The following is a 23,238-nucleotide window of genomic DNA, read 5'->3' as shown; positions in this document are numbered from 1 at the left end:
AGATTGCCAAAACCCTGAAACTGAGCTGCAGCATGGTGGCCAAGACCATACAGCGGTTTAACAGGACAGGTTCCACTCAGAACAGGCCTCGCCATGGTTGACCAAAGAAGTTGAGTGCCCATGTTCAGTGTCATATCCAGAGGTTGGCTTTGGGAAATAGATGTATGAGTGCTGCCAGCATTGCTGCAGAGGTTGAAGGGGGGGTGTCAGCCTGTCAGTGCTCAGACCATATGCCACACACTGCATCAAATTGGTCTCCAGAGCTCCTTCTCCTTCCCAGAAGGAAGCCTCTTCTAAAGATGATGCACAAGAAAGCCTGCATACAGTTTGCTGCAGACAAGCAGACTAAGGACATGGATTTCTGGAACCATGTCCTGTGGTCCGATGAGACCAAGATAAACTTATTTGGTTCAGATGGTGTCAAGAGTGTGTGGCGGCAACCAGGTGAGGAGTACAAAGATAAGTGTGTCGTGCCTACAGTCAAGCGGTGGGAGTGTCATGATCTGGGGCTGCATGAGTGCTGACGGCACTAGGGAGCATACAGAACCATGAATGCCAACATGTACTGTGACATACTGAAGCAGAACATGATCCCCTCCCTTCGGAGACTGGGCCGCAGGGCAGTATTCCAACATGATAACGACTGCAAACAAACCTCCAAAATGACCACTGCCTTGCTTAAGAAGCTGAGAGTAGAGGTGATGGACCAGCCAAGCATGTCTCCAGACTTAAACCCTATTGAGATCTATGGGGCATCCTGAAATGGAAGATGGAGGTGGGCAAGGTTTCTAATATCCACCAGCTCTGTGATGTCATCATGGAGGAGTAGAAGAGGACTCTAGTGGCAACCTGTGAAGCTCTGGTGAACTCTATGTCCAAGAGGGTTAAGGCAGTGCTGGGAAATAATGGTGGCCACAAAAAATATTGACACTTTTTGTCCATTTTGGACATTGTCACTTAGGGGTTTTTGTCTGCAGCGGTTTAGACATTAATGGCTGTGTGTTACGTTATTCTGAGTGGACAGCACATTTACATTGTTATACAAGCTGTATGCTCACTGCTTTACATTGTAGCCAAGGGTCATTTCTTAAGTGTTGTCACATGAAAAAATATACTAAAATATTTATGAAATTTGAGGGGGTGTACTCACTCCTGTGATATACTGTAGGTCAGTCAAAGATACATCAACATTTGACCACCTGTTTTGGCCCATTTGCGGTGGCTGCCAGTGTGATTCCTGGCCAAATTCAAGGTGCTAATGTTCATTTTTATAGTCCCATGTGGTTTAGTACCTTGCTACCTGACAAAGTGCCTCTCCCTCAGGTTAACCTTCCATTCTACCTGCACCTCCCCAGGGAGGCTGGAAGTCATCAGTTAAAACCTGCATCAGTTAAAACCTGCTTCAGTAGTGGCCACCTTGCTCTCAAACTCTCTTCCAGTAGAGGTGCATCTGGCCCTCACTCTCGTTAGCTTCAGAAAGCAGATCAAAACCTGGCTCTTCTCCCAGGCCTTTGAAGACTTCACTCACCCTTAACCTCATTCTAAGAAAGGTTTATGATGACCCTTGATTTATGGTCAGCTGTTTATGATCAACTGTTTATTATCACATAATCTGTAGTGAGTCATTTGTTGCTAATTAGACACTGTGATTTGGGGGTGTGCATTGTTTTTGTATGACTATTGTTTGAGTTGCTATTTTTGTGGATCTGTGGGTTTGGGATTTTTTTTTTTTTGGTTTGGGTTTTTTTTTTGGGGGGGGGGTTGCAGCCACCCAGAATAATGGCTTGTCACTAGGTGGATGGCATATAAGTTTAATAAATAAATACACAAATTAATTTTTAAGCGTTCATTTATTTGCACTGGCCTTTTGTCCAACCTGCCTGAGATCTAAGATGCTGAACACTACTTGAAAGTAGGTGAATTCCCAGAAATGTGGTACCACGCAGGTAAAAAGACACAAGCTGCAAAACACTTGAACTTTTCATAGAAAAAAATGGGACGAAGGAATCCAAACCTGCCAAAAGGCAAGCAAAAGGAATTAAATTTTTAGAATGAAAATAGATATAATAACAACCCCCCCTCCCAAGTACAGTCTTCAGTTCATTACAGAACCCTTCAGTGCAAGGGAAACTGTGGTCCTTTACAATGATAATTTGCAGAAAATAAACACTAAATTGTATTCTAAGAGTACCAGCATTACTGGGTTCTGTGAAACAATTCCATTCTCAGTCCTTTACTTTTTCTGCAGAAAGCTGGATAAACCTGTAATGTTTATTTTGTAAAAGGGCCTCTCCTTTTTCCAAAAACATCTGCATATTCAGTTGCAGGTCCCATGTTTAATACATACTATTGACTAGAGGAATAACATGATGAGTTCCATAAAGGAGAAAAGCACTCATGACTCTGTACATCTGCTTCCACCTGATTTATTTCCAGTCTATTGGCCTGCTTGGTGACATTCATTCTATCCCTGAAGATTTATTTGCCCCCTGAATACCATTTTGTAATTTGTAAGGGTGGCCATGTCATCCATATTATACTTACCAGCTCAGCATTTTTGGTATAGATATATATTGACCCTAGAGCTAAGTGTAGTATAAACGAATATTCTATAACTATTCCGCCATGGGTGTAATCATGCAAGATGTGTAAAGGAAAGGAAGAATATTGCTTGTCATATGAAGTTGCACCTTAGCTTTACAAAAGCCCCACCAATTCAAGCATTTTAAGTCATCAGTCCAATTCTACATGTTTCAATGTGCAGTGATGTCTTTGTCAGAACCTAGCAAACAACCCCTTTCCTTAAGGCTAAACTTAGCTTTCCAGATCCATGTTTTGGAACACTATCTTCTAAGCTGTTTTGCACAATTAGGGAAGAGAGGAGCTGCATGCCAAAGGGACTGGAGCCAAAAGAAATCTGGTGAGACAGAAAATGGAAGGAATCAGCATGCTTACGGGACTCCCAGGGTTTGCATCTTGAGCAATAACGTAGCACAGCAGAAAACCCAACTGGTAGCCAATGTTGAGCTGTGGTGGAGTATCAGTAGGAAGAAAACAAAAGCTAAACATGAGGCAGGGATAGAATGGAATGCCCTGTAGGACAGCATGGCTCTCTGTCTGCCTATATTCATAACAGGAACATGGCACGATTAAAACTGTTGTGTAAAATTCTGGACTGAATTGCTTCATGTCACAGGTGGATGGATCATAGATTTGAAAAGTCATTTGCATTTTTTTAAAAAGCTACATGCTAATGTTTATAGATGAGTGATGATTTCATTTCAATTTACAATTCATTTTTCATAAGAATTTACCAAAATTCATATTTTTCCCTTATGCAGTATGAAAATGATCTGACCTTTCCCTTTAAAAAAAAAGAAAATGAAAGTGGAAAGTCTGAAACTGATGACTTCATTCATACACACCCAATACTTTGCTTACTTTTTATAGGTCTGGGTTTGAATCCTTATGTATTCATACATGTTAGTTGGAAATTACAGTTGTCAGTTCTGTATCCTGAGAAGACTCTCATCTTTAGCATGGCAGCCAAGTACAATGTTGTTTCTTTGCTATGAAAACATCTGTGTGTGCTGAGTGTGGCCAATGAAGAAGGGGAGAAATTAGTTTCCAGGATTTACCGACATTCACATATTTCTTCACAGATAGGTGGAAACATGTTCAATGCTAGAGAAGGCAAAGCCAACAGATTTTCCCAACCCTATATTTATCACAGGCAAGCAGATTGTTTTGGGCCTTGGAATTACAAGTGATATAGTTACTTCTATTACAGTGCAATTGAAACTCAGAGATAAGTCAGTTGTGGTTCCCTGTAATGGGCAGAAGACTCTTGTGCCAGGCAATCTCTTTGTGCCAAGCAATCTGATCTCAGATTTCCTGGCCCAACTGCTGTATGGCTGTGGTCAGCCCACAGAAGAACCAGAAAAGGGGTGAAGAAGGAAAGGCGTTGGGGAAGAACTGAGTTATGCCAGATCCAAGCCCCTCTAAAACAAGAGTCCCAGCCACAAAGTTAGGCCAGGGCCAGGGAAGGCCTAAGTAATTCCCAACATCTTCACCTGACATAGTGTCAGTTCCACCAGCCCTGAGCCATCTTGGCTACTTAGGATTGCAGCTGTCAAGCAAGGAGAGATGGTGGTCCCAAGATTTAAAATGGGTATCAGGAAAGTCCAATGCTGCAAATAAAAATACTGCACAGGAACCTGGAATGTAAGATCTATGAACCTTGGGAAGCTGGATGTGGTCAAACAGGAGATGACAAGAATAAACATTGACATCCTGGGCATCAGTGAAATAAAATGGACAGGAATGGGCAAATTCAATGCAGATGATTATCATATCTACTATTGTGGGCAAGAATCCCGTAGAAGGAATGGAGTAGCTCTCATAGTCAACAGAAGAGTGGAGAAAGCTGTAATGGGATATAATCTCAAAAATGATAGAATGATTTCAATACGAATCCAAGGCAGACCTTTCAGCATCGCAGTCATCCAAGTTTATGCACCAACCACTGATGCTGAAGAGGCTGAAATTGACTAATTCTATGAAGACTTGCAACACCTTCTAGAACTGACACCAAAGAAAGATGTTCTTCTCATTCTAGGGGATTGGAATGCTAAAGTCAAGAGATAAAAGGAACAACAGGCACGTTTGGCCTTGGAGTTCAAAATGAAGCAGGGCAAAGGATACTGTAATAGAGTTTTGTCAAGATAACAAGCTGGTCATCACAAGCACTCTGTTCCAGCAACACAAGAGGCAACACTACACATGGACATCACCAGATGGGCAATACCAAAATCAGATAGCTTATATTCTCTGCAGCCAAAGATGGAGAAGCTCTATACCAGAGGTTGGAGAACAGGGATAATTACCCCAAATGGGATAAAAATGAAAATCCTGGGAGTAATGCAGAGAGAGAGAGAGACTGACTCAAAACTATGAAAAAAGGAACAGGCAATGCTTGAATTAAGGTGGGGGAAAAGGGTGGTTTCATCAAGCTTGTTTAAATGGATGGATGGATGGGTGGGTGGGTGGGTGGATGTGTGTGTGTGTGTGTGTGTGTGTGTGTGTGAGAGAGAGAGAGAGAGAGAGAGATTGACTCAAAACTATGAAAAAAGGAGCAAACATATTGCTGTGACATCAAAATGCCCCAGTATTGATGCTCTCGTATCCAAGATGAAGCAACATCATTTCTCCAAAACCTGAAGTTTTCAAGTAAGTTGACACTTTCAAAGTAATTTTGAATAGATTCAAAAGAGTTTGAGTTCAAATACTATATCATTTCCTTCCTTTCAAATCAAGGGGGTAATGTCGGCTTATATAAATTTTTTGGGGGGGTAAAAGATAAAAAACTTCCCTGACCCCTGCTCTATATAGTCAGCAAAAACGAGACCTGGAGCTGATTGTGGCTTTGATCATCAGCTTCTCATAGCAAAATTCTAGTTTAAACTGAAGAGAGTAGGAAAAACCACTGGGCTACTCAGGTATAATCTAAACCAAATCCCTTATGAATACACAGTGGAAGTGAAGAACAGATTTAAGGAACTTGATTTGGTGGACAGGGTGCCTGAAGAACTTTGGATAGAGGCTCGTAACATTGTACAGGAGGCAGCAACAAAAACCATCCCAAAGAAAAGGAAATGCAAGAAAGCAAAGTGGCTGTCCAAGGAGGCCTTACAAACAGCAGAGAAACAAAATGCAAGGGAGATAGGGAAAGTTACAGAAAATTGAATGCTGACTTCCAAAGAATAGCAAGGAGAGACAAGAGGGCCTTCTTAAATGAACAATGCAAAGAAATAGAGGAAAATAACAGAAAAGGAAAAACCAGAGATCTGTTCAGGAAAATTGGAGCTATTACAGGAACATTTTGTGCAAAGATGGACATGATAAAGGACAAAAATGGTAGGGACCTAACAAAAGCAGAAGAGGTGGCGAGAATACACAGAAGAATTATACCAGAAATATTTGGATATCGTAGACAACCCAGATAGTGTAGTTACTGACCTTGAGCCAAACATCCTGGAGAGTGAAGTGGGACATAGAAAACATGGCTAACAACAAGGCCAGTGGAGGTGATGGCATTCCAGTCGAACTATTTGAAATCTTTAAATATGACGCTGTTAAGGTGCTACATTCAATATGCCAGCAAGTTTGGAAAACTCAACAGTGGCCAGAGAACTGGAAAAGATCAGTCCACATCTCAATCCCAAGGGCAGTGCCAAATAATGCTCCAACTACTGTACAATTGTCCTCATTTCACATGCTAGCCAGGTTATACTCAAAATCCTACAAGGTAGGCTTCAGCAGTATGTGGACCGAGAACTCCCAGAAGAAAAAGCTGGATTTCAAAGAGGCAGAGGAACTAGAGACCAAACTGCTAACATGCGCTAGATTATGGAGAAAGCCAGAGAGTTCCAGAAAAACATCTACTTCTGCTTCATTGACTACGCAAAGCTTTTGACTGTGTGGACCACAGCAAACTATGGCAAGTCCTTATACAAATGGGAGTGCCTGACCACCTTATCTGTCTCCTGAGAAACCTATATGTGGGACAGGAAGCAACAGTTAGAACTGGATATGGAACAACTGATTGGTTCAAATCTGGGAAAGGAGTACAACAAGGCTGTATATTGTCTCCCATCTTATTTAACTTATATGCAGAATACATCATATGAAAGGCTGGACTGGAGGAATCCCAAGCCGGAATTAAGATTTGAGCCAACTCCGGGAGGCAGTGGAAGACAGGAGTGCCTGGCATGCTCTGGTCCATGGGGTCACGAAGAGTCGGACACAACTTAATGACTAAACAACAATCAATACTTTATTCAAAGATCAGCCCAATCCATTTCAGCTGTTGCACTTTCGGCCTTCTTCAGGGCCACTCATATCATGCTTGTGTGGAATCCGTCTCTGAGGATATCTTTGTGGACAATCTCTCACTTCTTTTCGGGTAAATCTTCAAATAAACTATTGATACCAATTTTGCATCCCGGGACCACCGTCTATCCTTGCTTGACAGCTTCAGTGGATGTACCAGTCCTTTTTGTTCTAGTTAGGATTACACCCTTAGTTACTTTAGGGAATTTATAGTTATTTCTTCAATGGTACAATTAGTAACACTAATTACTTTTAGAAATTACTTTTTAAAGATATTCAAAGGGCATTTTTAGATGTATTTTGTCAAGAATTTTTCAGGTTTTATCTTAAATGAAAAGAGGATTGTTCCTTACTTTTGTCTTTTGAATTTTTATAAACATTTCCAAAATGCAATATCAGAGTTGGGTACTGGATAGAATCAAAGGTTATTTCCTCCCCACTACCCAATTGGTAATTACAAGATAACTTGTTAATAATGTGCAGCACAACAAATTACTCTTGTGGTCAGGTCAGCAATAACAATAAAGGCAACCTATTTGCAGATAAATAATGGGTCATGCAATTTAAAACGCAGTATCTTGAGATGGGGGTGTTAAAAAGAATTTTACAGCCTCAGCCTGACATTGCACATGTAGAACAACCTTCCACAAACATGTCTGGAGTGATTATATTCTTAATTAAATGAAACACATTTTGAATGTCTATGTGCCAAGAATGGGTATTATGAAATGCACCTAACTAATTAAGCACCCCAAAGGGCCATGTTTATATTCAGGTATTTGCATTCATAAATTCTGTGTGCAATTGTAAGGATTTTTTTTAAAAAATGAAAAGAATCTGATGCTTCGAAAGTATTTGGTGTACCAGTTTCCCCAGTCATGTCATTTGTGGTGTGCTGAAGGACTGATGTTCACTGCATTACCTGGGCGATCTGTAACAGTGATGAACTGTACACACAAGAATGTCAGACCTTGTCAGACGGCACTCTTTTATGTTGGTTGTTTAACTGGGCTAGCCGTACAGCTGTGACACCTCACACTATTTCTGCTTTTTAGTCTAATGGGAATAGCTTGGATTGCTTCTGCCTGCCACAAGGAGCAAATGTCAACACAGTGAATTCAGAAAACAGCATCTTGACACTAAGGAACATGACGCCGATTTGACAATTGGCATTAGATCTTCAAACACCGTCTTTGCAGCAGGTGGCTCAGAATACCTGAGTATTTACTTCAGATTGTTGGTGGTCTAAGCTGTGTGCTTTCCAAAGGCTCATTCAGCTCTTTTTGTCTTTATGCATTTAGAGAGTATCGGAAAGACACACTTCCAGTCTCCCTAGTCAGTACATTAACAATACTGTCGTCAATGGAGCATCCTGTTGGTTAGTTCTGCCTTCTGTCACTTCAGTGTTAAAGGTACATTTAGCAGAGTCATCTTTTTGGAACTGCATAATGGCTACTTCAAATATTGACTCGTAATCAAGAAAGATTGAAGTTTTTGTACATAATAACTTCAGGATTTTTTTAAAAAACTGTCTTTTGATAAGATGAAGTGTATGAAGTTCAAAGTCCTCATTTGTGCCTTGATCTAATAAAGAATGAATTTCCAGTAGCTAGTTAGAGACAAAACTCTCCTTTTCTCACACAACGACCTATTTAGAGATAGCTTTTGTGGAATCCTTTCCTAAATCACAAAATATCTGGAGATGTATTGAATGAATTTACTGACTTCCAGAAGATTTGGGGAAATCTCTTATTGTTTCAAACCCATGCTCCCCCCCCATCACTTGCTCTTTCAAATCAGGTGGAAGGAGGTAGTTTTTTTGGGGGGGGGGAGAATATCTGTTCTCTTTGTTTCACCACTGTATTTGTTTACACTCAAGTCTACATATGTTAGTCCAAGTGTAGACTAGTTAATTTAATTAACTGAGGGTCTGACTACACTCTGCAATTTCATTTTCAGGGGTACATGCAAAAGCATTTCTTAAACATCCCTGTGTATAAAGTCACCTTAATGAACTCCAGATTCATTCATTAAAAAACTTTAATTCCCTATTCCCCCAGCCATAACACGTACATCAAGGATGAAAACCATGAGGGCAACAGACTGCATGTAGGCCCCAAGGTCATTTTTCCAACCCCAGGGCTCCTTTCAGTTCCCACCTACTGCCTTAATTTGAGGTGAAGAGTGAATTGTTGTTCTTCCTGGAAGGCTCTAGAAACAGAAATCAGCAGGATACAGACCATCCACCTACAGTATGTGTGCCTCCCTTAGCCAGGCTGCCACCTTTCAGCCATGCATGAAGTTCCTGTCCATGTCTCTTTCTCTGCTGCCACTTGGACAGACATCCAGCGCACTCCTTTACACTGATGTCTAAACACTAGGGAGACCTGAGCCTCTTCTTCACCCTGTGAGAAAATTTTACTTTAGCCTTCTGATAGGACACTAACCCCTTGGTAATAGTGCCACCACTGGTTCCCAAACCAGAAGGGTTACTAAATAATAAAGAAAGTGTTACTAAAAAAAAAAAAAAATACATTGCTTGTTGTTTCTGTTTATTTTTTTAGCAGAATAAGAATTATGGATTAAATTAAAATAACAATACAGTTAAGGTAAAGGTATCATGCAGCCTTCATATTATTCCTAATCTAAGCCTCATCTATTTGCAGTTTGCAATACTAAGATGTCTAAATAAAGTCACCATTAAATACAAACTGACAAACTAAAGCTTTAAACCTTGCTAATTAAACTAAGCACTCCCTCTTAACGTACTATTTCCCCCTCCCAGCTGGATGAGGGAAAGCAGCCAATCAGAAACAACTTCCATTGAGGCAGAATCTCAACTGCCTGGTATTGTCATAACTGTCACTCACTCAGCATTCATCTGTCAATCAACCCATTCATTCTACCATGCAATCCACTCCATATATAAAAACTACAAACAGAACAAACAGAAAGGGATGGAAATCATCACATCATGTTCTAGCACAATACCAATTCCCGCCCATCCACAAACTGCAAGACGTTGTTCCTGGATACTTCAGTGGCTTAATATCTGGCTGTGGAAAAAGAGGTTGCGAGATTGATTCCCCACTGTGCCTCTTTGACAGCAGCTGGACTCAATGATCCATAGGGTTCCTTCCTGCTCTTCAGTTCTAAGATGCTGCTGCTGCTGTTGATGATGGTGATGGTGATGATTACTATGGATTTTCTTACTTTTGGATTCTGCTGAAGCAGTTGGTGCAGCTGCTGGAGCGTCCTGGAGCAATCCAGGCCCCATTCTTTATGACCTATAAAGCCATATAGAGTCCAGGATATCTGAAGGACCATATTTCACCATATGAGCCTTTTCAGCTTTTAGGAACTTGAGGGGAGGCTCTCCTCCCCGTCCCACTGCCATCTCAGGCACATCAGAATGCGGTTGTGAGAGAGGGACTTCTTTGCGGCTGCTCCCAGGTTGTCAAATGCCCTCCCTTGAGAGTGTGGGCCCCTCACTTTTATCCTTATGGTGACAAGTGAAAACTATATTTAACTAATCTGGGCTGATTTTGATTTTGAGTACCAGACACCATAATTACTTCATGAGAGTTTCTAGGGTCTTTAAAGATTTTTAAACAGTTTTTAACTAATTGTTTGAGCAGGAGATCTTTATTATGACCAACAGTTCAATATTGCTATGTGTTTAATTATTTTTGTATGTGTGTCAAATTTATTGTGGTTTTAGTTGGTTTATTTTTTTTAATAACGTGAACTGCATTGCATCCCTTCATTGGGAGAAAGGTGGCATACAAATGAAAATAACATAAAATAAAATGCTATTTTTATGGGTTTGGTAATCACAGATTGAGAGCATCTGTCTAATTGGAACTCAATTGCAGTGAGTTACTTGGGAATTACTCCCTGTGTAAATATGCTGCACAATCAGCTAAATGATTAGAAGAAAATAATGTTGTTTGAGGAGCCATTTCTCTTCAAACTACAAGGTCAATTTCATGATTTTATGAATCACTGTTTCTGTCCACCTCTAATGCACGTAATGGGCTTTTCCCACAGGATCAGAATCTTGCTTGTCAAAAGTTCTCAGTTATACAAAGCGATCCCTCTGATTCATTTATATACCCTTATGTTCTATAGATTCCAAATATATGTGTGAATTGGTTCAGAGCCTCCTATATAAATACCACACCTCAGGTATTAGGTATTCCACACAGGTTAAATGTGTGTAAAGAAGCCATTTCTCTCATCTGCCAGTGTTTCAATGATAATGTGTAAGAGTTTCAATCTCTTTTTTTACTCCCCTCCTTTTTATTTACAGAATATAAATACTTCTCAAGACATTCTAGATACGGATGTCAAAGGACTTTCCTCATCACATTGTAACTGATGTTCTGGTTGATGCTGGGCTGGATTCTTAGAATTTGGAAGAACTGTGACTGTTTAGTCACATCGACTGTGGTAACTGGCCTTGCATGGAATTGCAGCAGCTACAGGTAGGCAATTACACAGCATGACTTTTTAATATTTCTTTTCTTAATCTTAGTTTCCTCCTGTCACCCAGTGTCTTACTCAATGACAGTGTGAAAGTTGCATTTTGGACCAGAGACCAATATGCATGAAAAATTAACTTTCTTCTTCTTCTTCTTCTTCTTCTTCTTCTTCTTCTTCTTCTTCTTCTTCTTCTTCTTCTTCTTCTTCTTCTTCTTCTTCTTCTTCTTCTTCTTCTTCTTCTTCTTCTTCTTCTTCTTCTTCTTCTTCTTCTTCTCATTCTCCTCCTCCTCCTTCTCTTTCTCCTTCTTCTCCTCCTCCTCAGCTACTCACAACCACAGTTCTCCTAGTGTACTACTTTCAGAGTGGGGAGTAAGGAAGGGGAAAGCAGTTCCATTATCCCTGATGCACTGGGCTGTGGTTGCAATTACAAGGAAGTAGCTACACATGATCATATTTCACATTTGTTGTCTAAATCTTACTTTCTTCCTCTCACTGAGTTTCTTTCTGAAATACCCTGTACCATAAAACTCTTATGCAACCAAGGCTTCACATGCCCACTACAGCCTGTATTATGGCAGAACCTGAAAAGTTCCTTACATTAAAATTGTTTATTCCAAGCTGTGGGCAGATCATTGGCCAATCAGGGTCATAAGATGGAAGTTGCTCTTCAGAGTGTTTTTGACAGGAGTATTCCCCAGACCTACCTAGAGTTGCTATGGACTGAACCCAGGATCTTTTGCATACAAAACTCTACAACTATTCAAGCACCACTAAAATATAATCTTTCTCTCATTTTTCCATGGAAGGAAATTGTTATTCAGTTTCTGTTATTTTGTATATTCTGCCTTCTTGTCTAGAACAAGGAATTCTTATGGCACCTTAAAAGAATACTCATAAGCAACTTCTGTACAGCTGCTCTAGACTTTTAAACATACAGATGCAAATAAAAATCTTATCTGCTGGTTTGAAAAATATTTGGTGTTCCAGAAATGATGGAGGCATTAACAGTAATCAAATACAGATTTTATTTTGGAGAATTATTCAGGTGAAACTTCATATTTTGGTCTAGGCAGTGTGAAAATGCACACTCCTCTCCAGACTAGCAAAAAAAGGTTTCACCTTAATCTACTTTACCACACAGCTAATATTTAGTTTAGTGCAGCTAGAGAAAGAAAGGGAGCTTTCCTGCTGGTTTCATCTTTGAAAAAGACAATGACAAACCGACTGCAGATGTGTTTAAAAAGTTGTATAGACCTCTGGAGAAGAAATGTCATGTGCTTAATGACATGTGGAAGAAAGATCAGCCCTCAGTAGGGTTTGGTGGTATTCTTATAGTACTGACCACTGCGAAAGCCCTGAGGCTAGGCCGTAGTGTATGGAATGACTGGGAATACTATAATTAACATGCAAGATATGTTTTTTATATGGCACGTAATATCTTGTTCTTGACCTTTGAGTAACCTGTGATATTTCAAGTTAAAAGTGCTCCACAAGGTCTATAGTTGTACTGTACTTGTTTTTAAAATAAAGATCGCATACTGAAGTGGCGGATTAAGTAATTAGAAGTGTATTCCATGAGGGGGTAAAATATATATTTCAGGTGGTCTGCAAACTGTCAGTTTCCAATATAAATCTGAGTATCTCAACTACATAGAAGTCAAAAGTTTTTTTTCTGAATGGTTTGGTGGTCAGGGACTAGGGAGTTAATAAGGGAGAGCTTGGCTTCTTGGGGTTGAAAAATAAATCAGTTAACAGCAGGGAAGCTGAGACTGCACTTAAAAAACAAAACAACAGGTGAGTTTCTTTTGTTGTTGAATCTAGAATGTTGTTGGGCCATATTGTGAAGGAGAAAGTTTGAGGAGGGAATGAAATGCAGAAGATGACTCTGGTGGCAACAATTTTTGTCTGCAGTTTTTTGTTTATCTATAAGTACTGAGATTTTTCCCCTCATGCCTCTCTCCATATTTAATGGGAAGAGACACAAACACAGATAGAGTACATGGTGTTGAGTTGTGGAAGAGATTTCTTCATACATAGCAAAGGATGTAAATCATTGCAGCTGCCGTGTGGCAAGGAGGGATCTCTAATGTTGGGGGAATATGATAGTACTGAGAGCTGCAAGCAATTCATGTACACCTAAAGCTTGTATCAAATATTGGTGAAGCTGGTGTTTGTAGAGATGGAAACTAGAGGAACTGTGTCAAATCTGTAGAAGGTAGAGAATGGTGGGCGGGCACAATGTGAGTTGTTAATGATTGAAAAAATGTGTAAGAGAAACGTTAAGTAAAAGAATATAACCATCATGAGAAGAAAACAGGAAAAGAAGAGCAACCCTTGAAACATTCTTTAAAATAGTTTGTTATTAACTGTTGCTAGTTGGTATAATAAATTTGGCACATGGTGTGATGTTGGACCTGGAGTTCAAGTGTCCAGTCAGCTAGGGAAATTCAGTGTGGGGTGGCATTGGCAAGCAGCCCAACATCTCACTTACCTTGAGCACCCTATGAAAGTTGGAAGCAACTTGATGACCCATTATAAGAAAAAAGAATCCTCAGAATAGCGTATCACAGATAAAAGTGTCATTTGCAATATGTTTCAATTCCTTTATTATAATCATCAGATCAGATAAAGAATATTTTGCAGTATGTTGCTTCCAAGCTCAGGAAATGGGCTACAGAAGTTAAATAATGTGTTTATATTTTCATTATGGAAAATGGAATTCATTTCAAGCAACTGGTTATTTATAATGAGTTACTTCTGAACTCTGCTCCCGAAAGAATTACACATCTGTAGATGTCAAAGATTCGAAGGAACAAAGGATAGCAAACAACCACTGAATAGAATAGAATAAAACTTTATCACGGTCTAAGACCACCCACAAATAAAACATTGGAATATATAAATATACAGAGATATACAAAAATATTGGGTTCAAATGTAAATACTTGGTTCTGAGGTAAACAACAGCAGCATCAAAACATCTCCCCTAAAGAAATTCCAGAATTTCTAGCAAACCATGTTCTAACTACAGAGGCTCATTCACTTTTAGGATCCTTTTTCTAATGCCCATTGCAGCAGTAAAAAATTTGGCAACCTATGTTTAAGAGTGGGATTGGAGTCAGACAGCAGCACATGCATACATTGTTGCTCTGTACAACTGGAAAATCGGCCAATCAGAGGGGAGTCAAGTTCTTCATGTACATCCTTGTAAAATGTGCACCACAACAGGACATGTTCAATTGTTTCTATCTGCTCCATTCCACATGGGCAAAGACGTTCTGCCCAGGGGATCTTTTTATACTGTCCCTCCTGCACTGCTGAAGGTAGTGCGTTTAGCCGGGCCAGAGTAAACGCCCTTCGATGCCTGGGCTGCTCCAACTGGGTGAAATAAGGTGCTGCTGTGACCTTGTATAAATTATCCTCCTGAAGGTAGAACAACCACTGTTGTTTTCTAGCCTGACACACAGATTTTTGTTGTTGTTGACTTCTGTTATGAGAGTGACAAAAAGACTCATTACGGATGAGTCTACTGCGTGTAGCCTTGTGCTCTTGAATAGAACTTCAGTTGCATAGAGTGAAGGCTATGGAATTCTGAGAGCAAAACTAAAGAATGTGGATCATTCTGAAGATATTGGCATTTGATTACATTCCAAAGCACTGTATGATGAATTATGCACACCCCACTTTTAGATCTCTGAAACAATGCCTCAGCACAACGTACTATATGTCTAGATCATTTATCCTGTGGATCCAGCTACCTATCATTATGGATTATGATTCCAGGTGATCTCCCTCATGAACCATGTTGATCTCTCTCTCTCTCTCTCTCTCTCTCTCTCTTTTTCTCTCTCATTATAGCTATTATTCACTGATACTGCTGTTCTGTCTGTCAGCAAACAAATTATGGCTTCAGCTATATTTCCTAAACCAAGAAATTCAGACTACAGATCAGTCATTCATTATATCCTCACTCCTAGACACATTGATACATCCCTTTTGTACCTTTGTGTCCATGCCAACTAAACACTACAGCATAGTCCCACAAGCCACTAGACCTCTCATATCACACATTGCTAGTACTGGAAGAGCTGAAATAAAATATAGGCTTTGATAATGGCAATAACTACAAAAAGGGGTGCAGTGCTATCCACGGTTACATAATCTTTATTAGTCCAATATAGTTCATTTATATTTGGCAAAAGGAATTTCTCAACCTTAGGTGACCCAGGTGTTCATGGACTACAAATCCTATAAACCCTGGGCAGCATAGATGATAGGGAAGGCCTCTGGGAGTTGCAATCCAAGACCGTTGAGAACCACTGCTTTGCATTATGATTATTATCCTTGGAATTTTCAGTTCTTATGTTAGTCAGTTTCAAAGGGCTGTGTTGAGGTCTCTGGAGGATGTTGCTGCTGTCAATTTCAAGCTTTCACACTGGTCAGTTTCAAATGGTTGTGTTGCTGCAGTGGTTCCCAACCTTCGGTCCCCAGATGTTCTTTGACTAAAACTCCAAAAAGCCTTCACCAATAGCTTGTTGGCCAGGATTTCTGGGAGTTGTCATCCAAGAGCATACAGTATGGGGGCCCAAGGTTGGGAACCATTGTGTTACTCAGAAGAGACTAGCATTGAAAAAAAGGTGCTGATAATGAATCCTGCTGAGAATAGCATAAATTCCCGTGCACTAAGGAATTATGCCCAATATTTCATGTTAAAGAACTGAGGACATTTTGCTGACTGGGAAATCCTGGGGAGTGGGGGAATATCTTGTAAAAAACTGTCGGACCAAGAAGCATCTAGATTCACAATCCTAGATAAGCAGAAGATTTCCTCCAGCTCCATTTAGGGAACTCTTCAGTGCAGCTTATATATTGTGTTTGCTGAGGTGGAAGTTAAGCATAGAGTGTTTCAATATGTCCCCATTTTGACTGAAGATTGGAGCTTGATCTACATTGCTTCTTTGAGAAACTATGCAAATACTTAACTAAATGCAAATAGATAAAGAAAGGTGACATTAAAATGGTATAAACAAACAAATACGTTCTGAGTTTAAAGCAAAGTCCCCCCCCCCCCTTCTTTGGGGAATGTACTACCACTTCAATGTCATTTTACACACATTAAAACAACAGATAAGATACATGCATATATGATAACTGGGAGATAGAAGTACAGTTACAAGTCAAACAGTGTAAATTATTAAGACAGTAACATTTCGAAAATGTATGAGTGAATGAATAAATAAATATATATTTTGTGTAGTACCTAAAAGACAACAAAGTTGGTGCCAGGCATTAACTCTGGAGGGTACAATAGAAAATGATAAATCTTAAGCACAAAAACAAAAGTGCTGTGACCATACACTAATAAAAACATAGAAACCCTGTAACACATCTTGAATTATGTTAATCTTCTCTTTTCTAGACAATATAGAACACAACACACACATTATGTACCTTTGCGTTCTAATGTCTTGTGAAAACATCTTAGTGTAAATAGCTCAAGCTGCTGCCTTGGTAAAATGTTGTGTGTAATCCCTCGAGGAATTTGAATAAATGAGCTTGTGCTGTGTTGCTTTTTCTTTTTTCCTCTCTTCTGGAGTTTTATGTCAATGTACATTTAAATACCTAATTAACATGGGGGGATTTGTTTCCTGTGCATGGTAGGGTGTCGGATAGCTGAATATTCCCATCTGCAATCTACCGTGTGAAGCATCTAGTTCAGAACTTAATTTCGAAGCTGAATGTGGCGGAGGTGGAGGTGTTTGCTGTGATCAGTCACAAATCTATCTGGATTCCTAATGCCTAGCCATAAATCATCATAGTGACTTGAGCCAGCAGCCTGATTGGAGCTAATGCCTGCCATTTAATCTTACATGCTCAGGACATCGTGAAAACTAGGCACACAATCAAGATGCAGCTTTAATTAATATTTGCTTTTTAGACAAAGTACGTGGGAGGTTTGGGTCGGAGAAGGAGGAGCATTCCTCTGGTTCAATATCTTCATAATTATGGCAGCAACCCTGTGCTCCACCCTACCCACCCCCACAGCTTTGTACAATTTTTGCTAATTCTGTAGAATTTGTTGGCTACAAGATAACTGTAACTGGAAATGACATTTTCTTTTCATGACTTTTATCTCAGCTCTTAACCCAATGACTTCTGTATGTTTTATCTCCTCTGTTTTCAGGATATGCTATATTCCAGCATGTGCCAGGGTCAGACCACTAAAAGACAGAGGAAGAGAAATTGTAAAATGTTCTCTGTTATGTAAGGTCTTTAAAATTTATTCAGATCTTTTCCTCTAAGTGGCATCATTATCTTGTCTTCACTGTAATGGCTATGATTCTGTTGCCATTTAAGACAGGGACCCTGATTGCGTGCCCTTCCATATGTTGATGGGCTGTAACTCCCATCAACCCTAGCCAACAGGGCTGTATGTTTTCCATCCATGCTGTAGGGGAATACTAGGAAAGATATAAGAATTCTCCGCATTGTAGCTTTTAATGAAGCCAGTGTAATCAATTTTGGGAAGAGAAGCATCTTTGTCGGGTTTTTAATGCATTTTTCAGACAGGGAGCCAAGTTAATCTGTTTCAGCAAAAAACAGAAATAAAAACAATGAAGAAGCAAAAAGTATTGTAGCACCTTTAAGATGAACAAATTTAGATCAGAATCAGTTTTCTGTCCATATAGTCCACTTCTTCAAACACTTCAGATGTGTCTGAAGAAATGGATGAGCCATGAAAGGTCATCCAAAGGATACAAATCTCCCAGCATCTTGTTGTCAGTGAGGAAGCAGGCAACAACAACAACAGCCCTGTTTTCTCCTCACAATGAGATTGTGCAAGACGGGGATTTTTTTTTTTTTTAAAGACGTCTATGGGATTTATTGTCTCTTTTGTGTTTTGTGTCCTGCCCACTCCTAGAGAAACTCTAATCGGCCCAGAATTATTATACTTTCTGCACAAAATGTTCTCTTTCCTGCACAAGATTTCCCAGAAATGACACTGATCTTTGGCAACCTTGACAGTTTCTGGCACATAATAACAGGTGAAATGGAAACAAAACAAGCAAAAGAGGCAGGACCCAGTTCTGTTTTTATAGGAAGCTGACGAATCTCATTTGTGTTGGGGAAAGTCTTGAAATGCAGTCTCAGCATGGTGAAACTTGGAAAATCACTGAATTTTTTCCCAAATATTCCTCACATGGAAATAAAGGTGACCATCTTAAAGGTGCCAGAGTACTTGTTTTGTGCTTGTTTTTATCTTCTCTTTGAGGATCTGGATATCTGTAAGACTGTGGTTTTGGTATTGAATCCACATAAATACTCTACACTCCAAAGACCTAGGATCATGACTTTGTTGAAGGCTTTCAGAGAATTGTAAGCTTTGTTTACATTCGTCACCACTAGAGAGGGGGACGAATATAAAAATGAATTGCTTTTTCCAACGAATATAGCCGATTCATTAAACATTTGTCTATCAGTATTTGTGGGTTCCAAAGACCCCCATGAATATGAAGGGATGAATATTGACCCTTTTTTATTTCATATTAAAAAAAATATTATTAAAAAAAACAAACATAAAAACACACAATTCTGCCTACCAGCCACCAATCAGCTGATTGGCGGCAGAAAGGCAGTCACTACCCCAAACAACCAGCCAATACCACAGCCTACCCCACCCCTTCCTTTCCCTACCTTAGGCCCCACGCCACACCACCCCCACTGACACCCTCTTACCTTAATCGCTGCTGCCAAGGTCTTCTGGCCTTGGAGCCACGCATGAAAAAATGGAGACTGGTTGCCCTTTGCAAAGATGGCAGCTGCAGCTTCGTTTAGGGTATGGAAGCTGCAGCTGCCATCTTTGCAAAGGGCAGCCTGGGTCCCCTTAGCCTGCCTTAAGGGAATCCAGGCTGCCCCTTTCAAAGATGGCAGCTGCAGCTTCCCTACCCTAAATGAAGCCACAGCTGCCATCTTTGCAAAGGGTAGCCAGTCTCCCTTTTTACACGCTGTGGCTGCAAAGGCTTGATGGAGACCTCGGCAGCATCTATTAAGGTAAGGGGGTGTCGGTGGGAGTGGGTTGGGGGCTAAGGTAGGGATCAGCGGCCAGTAGGCAGAATGAGCTTCTGTGCAGTGTGGTAAACTCTCATGGGGGGGACCCAATTTGTGGGTGAATAACTCGGAAGTCCAATATCCAATCTTCACCAGAGTTGGCAGGCATGTTGGTGAAAGACATGGGAAGCTCCATTGTGATTCTGGAGTCTCTAAGTACCTGGGGGAAGCTTTCCTAGGTGGTCCTAGGACTATATAACTCAGGGGTCCATGATCCAATATTCACCAAACTTTCAGGAAGTGTAGAAAAGTGTCTGAGAAATTAGCAGAGAATTTTGTAGGGAAGAGCTTCCCTGCAAATTTGGTGCCTCTAGGTGGTTGGGGGCCAGTGTTATAGCCATTTAAAATGCAGATGAATCGACAGATCAATTTGTATATTCGTATTCATATATAAAAGTATATTCATATATTCGTATTTGTTGATCCGTCAACCTTGATAAATAATGGGATCAAAACAAATTGCCATTTTTTTATTTGTCCCCATCTCTAGTCATCACTCTTCCATCTTTTTCAGAAAGCTTGAATAATCTATGTTGCAATAAAAGCCATCTCTGCCACCCTGTAGCTTTTGCCTTCTTGAGATATTACAAAATATACTTTTTGAACCTCTCAGAAACACCCCTGTCAGCATGGCCATCATCTTAAGGATGTTACATCACTCTTATACAAATTGAACCAATAGTTGAGAGATGAACAGCACTTCAATCCAGGAACATTTGGAGGACCCTCATATATTTCTCATCCCTGGACTCAAAGGATATGAAAGATTGTCCTAGGCTAGTGGGGGTTGATCAGCACACAGCAACAATAAACAAAAATGGAGACTCAGCTGCTTTGAGAATTTAGGAGTGAAATGTATTGTTTGCTGAGATTTGGTCTCCTTGTATCCTTAGGAATTCTTCTCCAAAGAGTCTGAATTCCAAAGCCATGCTAATAAAGAGTCCAATAGCTGATAGACATTAAACAAACAAACAAACCTTTGGGAACCATTGGGAGGCAGAAAAGAATAAAGACAAACTAAAGACGAAAAGCTCAGAGGGACCATTGACACCAAATGAAGCTCCTCAGTCTAGCTGTAGCAGTTGGCAGCTGTATAGTCACTAACCGTGCCCTCTATTATAGCTTCACAGTTGCAGAGCTTTAGTTAAGATCAAGCTACTGTATTTTTCACTTGCTTAATGAAGGCTTCTTGTGGTGTGGTTACTATCTGCCTGAAGCACTAGGACAGCTCTTTATACAAGTAGCTGAATATACAACCGGGTGATATTGTGCCTGTGCTTCCCAGTGGTAGCTCTGCTCTTGGAAACCATATAGCCCTGAGAGGCATTTATTGTGAGAGTTGGTCAGTGATGGAACTAGTGATATGTCCAGCTTTTCAACAGCCCTTGGGCAAGGTGCCCTCTATGGGCTTCCTTCCTTCAGTGAGCCAACTTTCTTTATCAGCATTTCACCAGGTGCTCCTGTTTTTCCTCCTGTTTATCATGCTCTCTTGCCAGCCAAAGAACCAACAAGCAAGTCACAGCTACTGCTTTTCCTGTTACAGGGTCAGAATGACACACAGATGAACAAGAAGGTTGCAGTGGGTGAACTGGTGAAGCAGATCCAAAGGATCTTCTCAGTGGCTCTCTGGCTGAAATGTGGGTTCTTGGCAGGTGTTTCAACATGCTGACTTGGGATGCCAATAAAGTGTGACACTTCCTAGCTGTAGATCTTCATCAAAAATGAATTTGAATTTCTGCTGGGGCTGGCTAGGGCTGAAAAATTATATCTTTATCATTTATTATTTAAGTGTTCCTATTTAACATGGACATTCCCCATTTTCTTAATCTTACATTGATCATCCATTGTCCAGTTTTGCCCCTATTTATTTGTGTAAGTCCCCCTCTGGATATTTAGAAGTGTCATCACCATTTGATTCTGAGATGGATGCATCTTGTATCTGGTCAATTCATGTACCAAGACATCACACAGTGTTCAGTCTGCTATTTCACACATGACAGCTGCTGAATTTTATTTTAAGCCATTGGTAACACATTGTCAGACAGTTATGTTCTTGCTAATAGATCTGCAGGCAGGAGAACAAACACAATCTTTGCAGTTTCAATCAGTGAAGGACTGGCCATTCCAGGACAAACGAATTCAGCCCCTGTCCATTGGAGCAGAACTTTTAACAACGAGTAATAGTGTGAAGGACAGGGTGTTCCTGGGCAGTGGTAATCCTTGCTATTAGAAATGAGATGACAAAAGTGTGTTTCTGTTTTCAATCTATGATATGGAAGGCTGGAGGGCATTTGTGTGACACATATATCTCAAATATATGTACAGTATTTGAAATGTTGTTTGTCCTGAAAGACCTTTGAAAGGTTAACACAAACTTTTGCACAGATACTATTAATGCCCGAAGTTAAACAACAGAGTGTACCCCCAAATGCTTCCCCTTGAGCCCCAATTGTACTCACTGATGATTAACTTTTTGTGGTGCCTAAACATAGGCATTCTCTGATTAGATGAACTTTAATTCTCAGATCCTTTCTTCTTGGCTGTGAACTGAGCAATTATAAATATTGTCATTTGGTTGATTTTGCAAAATTGCCAATACAGTAACAAATATAAATATATAAGTATACAGTATAAATTTGCATCGGTAGCATTGATTGCCTATTTTAAATAGTTGGGATGGTTAGATATCAGAATAAACCCACAACCCCCATATTGCTGATTGATTATTGGATGATCATAGGCATTTGGTGGACTCTCCTGTTAAGAGTATCATATAACTGCAGCTGTGGTGAAAATCCTGTTGTGCAATTACTCAAAAGGCATAACTTTTAGCTACAAAATGTTGTAAGTTAAGAAATTCCTGTAGGCATCATCTATTGCACCCTGAGTTGTATTACTCAGTATACAGCAGATAATGTCTGCAGAGATTTCTTAACTTAAAGCAATTCACTGGTAAATTACACCTTTTGCATAACTGCACAACAGCCAGTGAAATCCCTCTTCCTTACCTTTGAATTAAGTAGTTCCACTGTTGTCCAGCAAGCTTCTTCAAATTCTCTTTGTTTTATTACACAATAAGGTGCATTGCAATGCCGATTGTATAAAATTGTTGTGGGTTATGATGTAAAATGAAACAACAACCCCCATACAACCAATATAAACTGGCAGTACTGTTCTTTTATCTATAATAATTGCAAGTATTTAATTGCAAAAATTAATATTCCAAAACTTTTAAGTAGGGAGTTCCTTTTCTGTATGAATGTAAGTGAGTTGGTAAAGGGATGGAGGAAGAAAACAACCAGCATGGGGGGAACAATCTTGGGCTGAGAAAAAAGCAAGAGAGACCTTATCACAACTTCCTGGAAACCATCTCCATTCCCCTTCAAGAATAAGAGTCTCCATCAATATAAGCTCATAGACAAGCTGGTAGCTGTTAACAGAATGTCAATATTATCAGCACTTCAGATGTTTATTACCAGTCTTAATTACCAGTGTCATTGTCAACTTGAAAGCTCATAACTAGAGGTGGGAACGATTGGTTTGGTGATTTGCGCTGGTTTATGTATTGGCTGAACAGGTGTTTGGCACTTCAAAGCCCCATCTTCTCTGGCCAGCACCCGCTAAGAGGCAGCAACCTGGTTTCCCCGCCCTGCCTTTTCTGAGTGGGTGCCTACTGAAGGAGGCGGGGCTTTGAAGTACCAAAACCTGTTTGGCTGGTAAATGAACTGGCGTGAACCACTGAACTGATGGTTT

General features: G+C 40.1%; 1 protein-coding gene and 1 long non-coding RNA gene across 7 annotated transcripts in view; one reads left to right on the top strand and one right to left on the bottom strand.

The window, feature by feature from the left end:
- DAB1 (DAB adaptor protein 1) overlaps positions 1–23,238 on the top strand; it is a 790,680-nt gene that overhangs the window by 226,271 nt on the left and 541,171 nt on the right. For all 5 annotated transcript variants that reach the window (XM_078392919.1, XM_078392917.1, XM_020789863.3 and 2 more), the window contains exon 2: positions 11,204–11,378. The gene's annotated coding sequence lies outside the window, so the exon portion shown is untranslated. The remainder of the gene's footprint in view (positions 1–11,203; positions 11,379–23,238) is intronic.
- Positions 1–23,238, bottom strand: part of LOC144589063 (uncharacterized) — a 437,419-nt gene that overhangs the window by 28,812 nt on the left and 385,369 nt on the right. The window contains exon 2 of one of the 2 annotated variants that reach the window (XR_013544947.1): positions 1–11,654. This exon is cut by the window's left edge and continues 15,221 nt beyond it. This is a non-coding gene — a long non-coding RNA (uncharacterized LOC144589063). The other variant, XR_013544946.1, reaches the window with a different exon arrangement.

Source organism: Pogona vitticeps, chromosome 4 (assembly GCF_051106095.1).
Source record: "Pogona vitticeps strain Pit_001003342236 chromosome 4, PviZW2.1, whole genome shotgun sequence".
Classification (NCBI taxonomy): Eukaryota; Metazoa; Chordata; class Lepidosauria; order Squamata; family Agamidae; genus Pogona; species Pogona vitticeps.
This window is presented reverse-complemented; position numbering and strand designations above follow the sequence as displayed.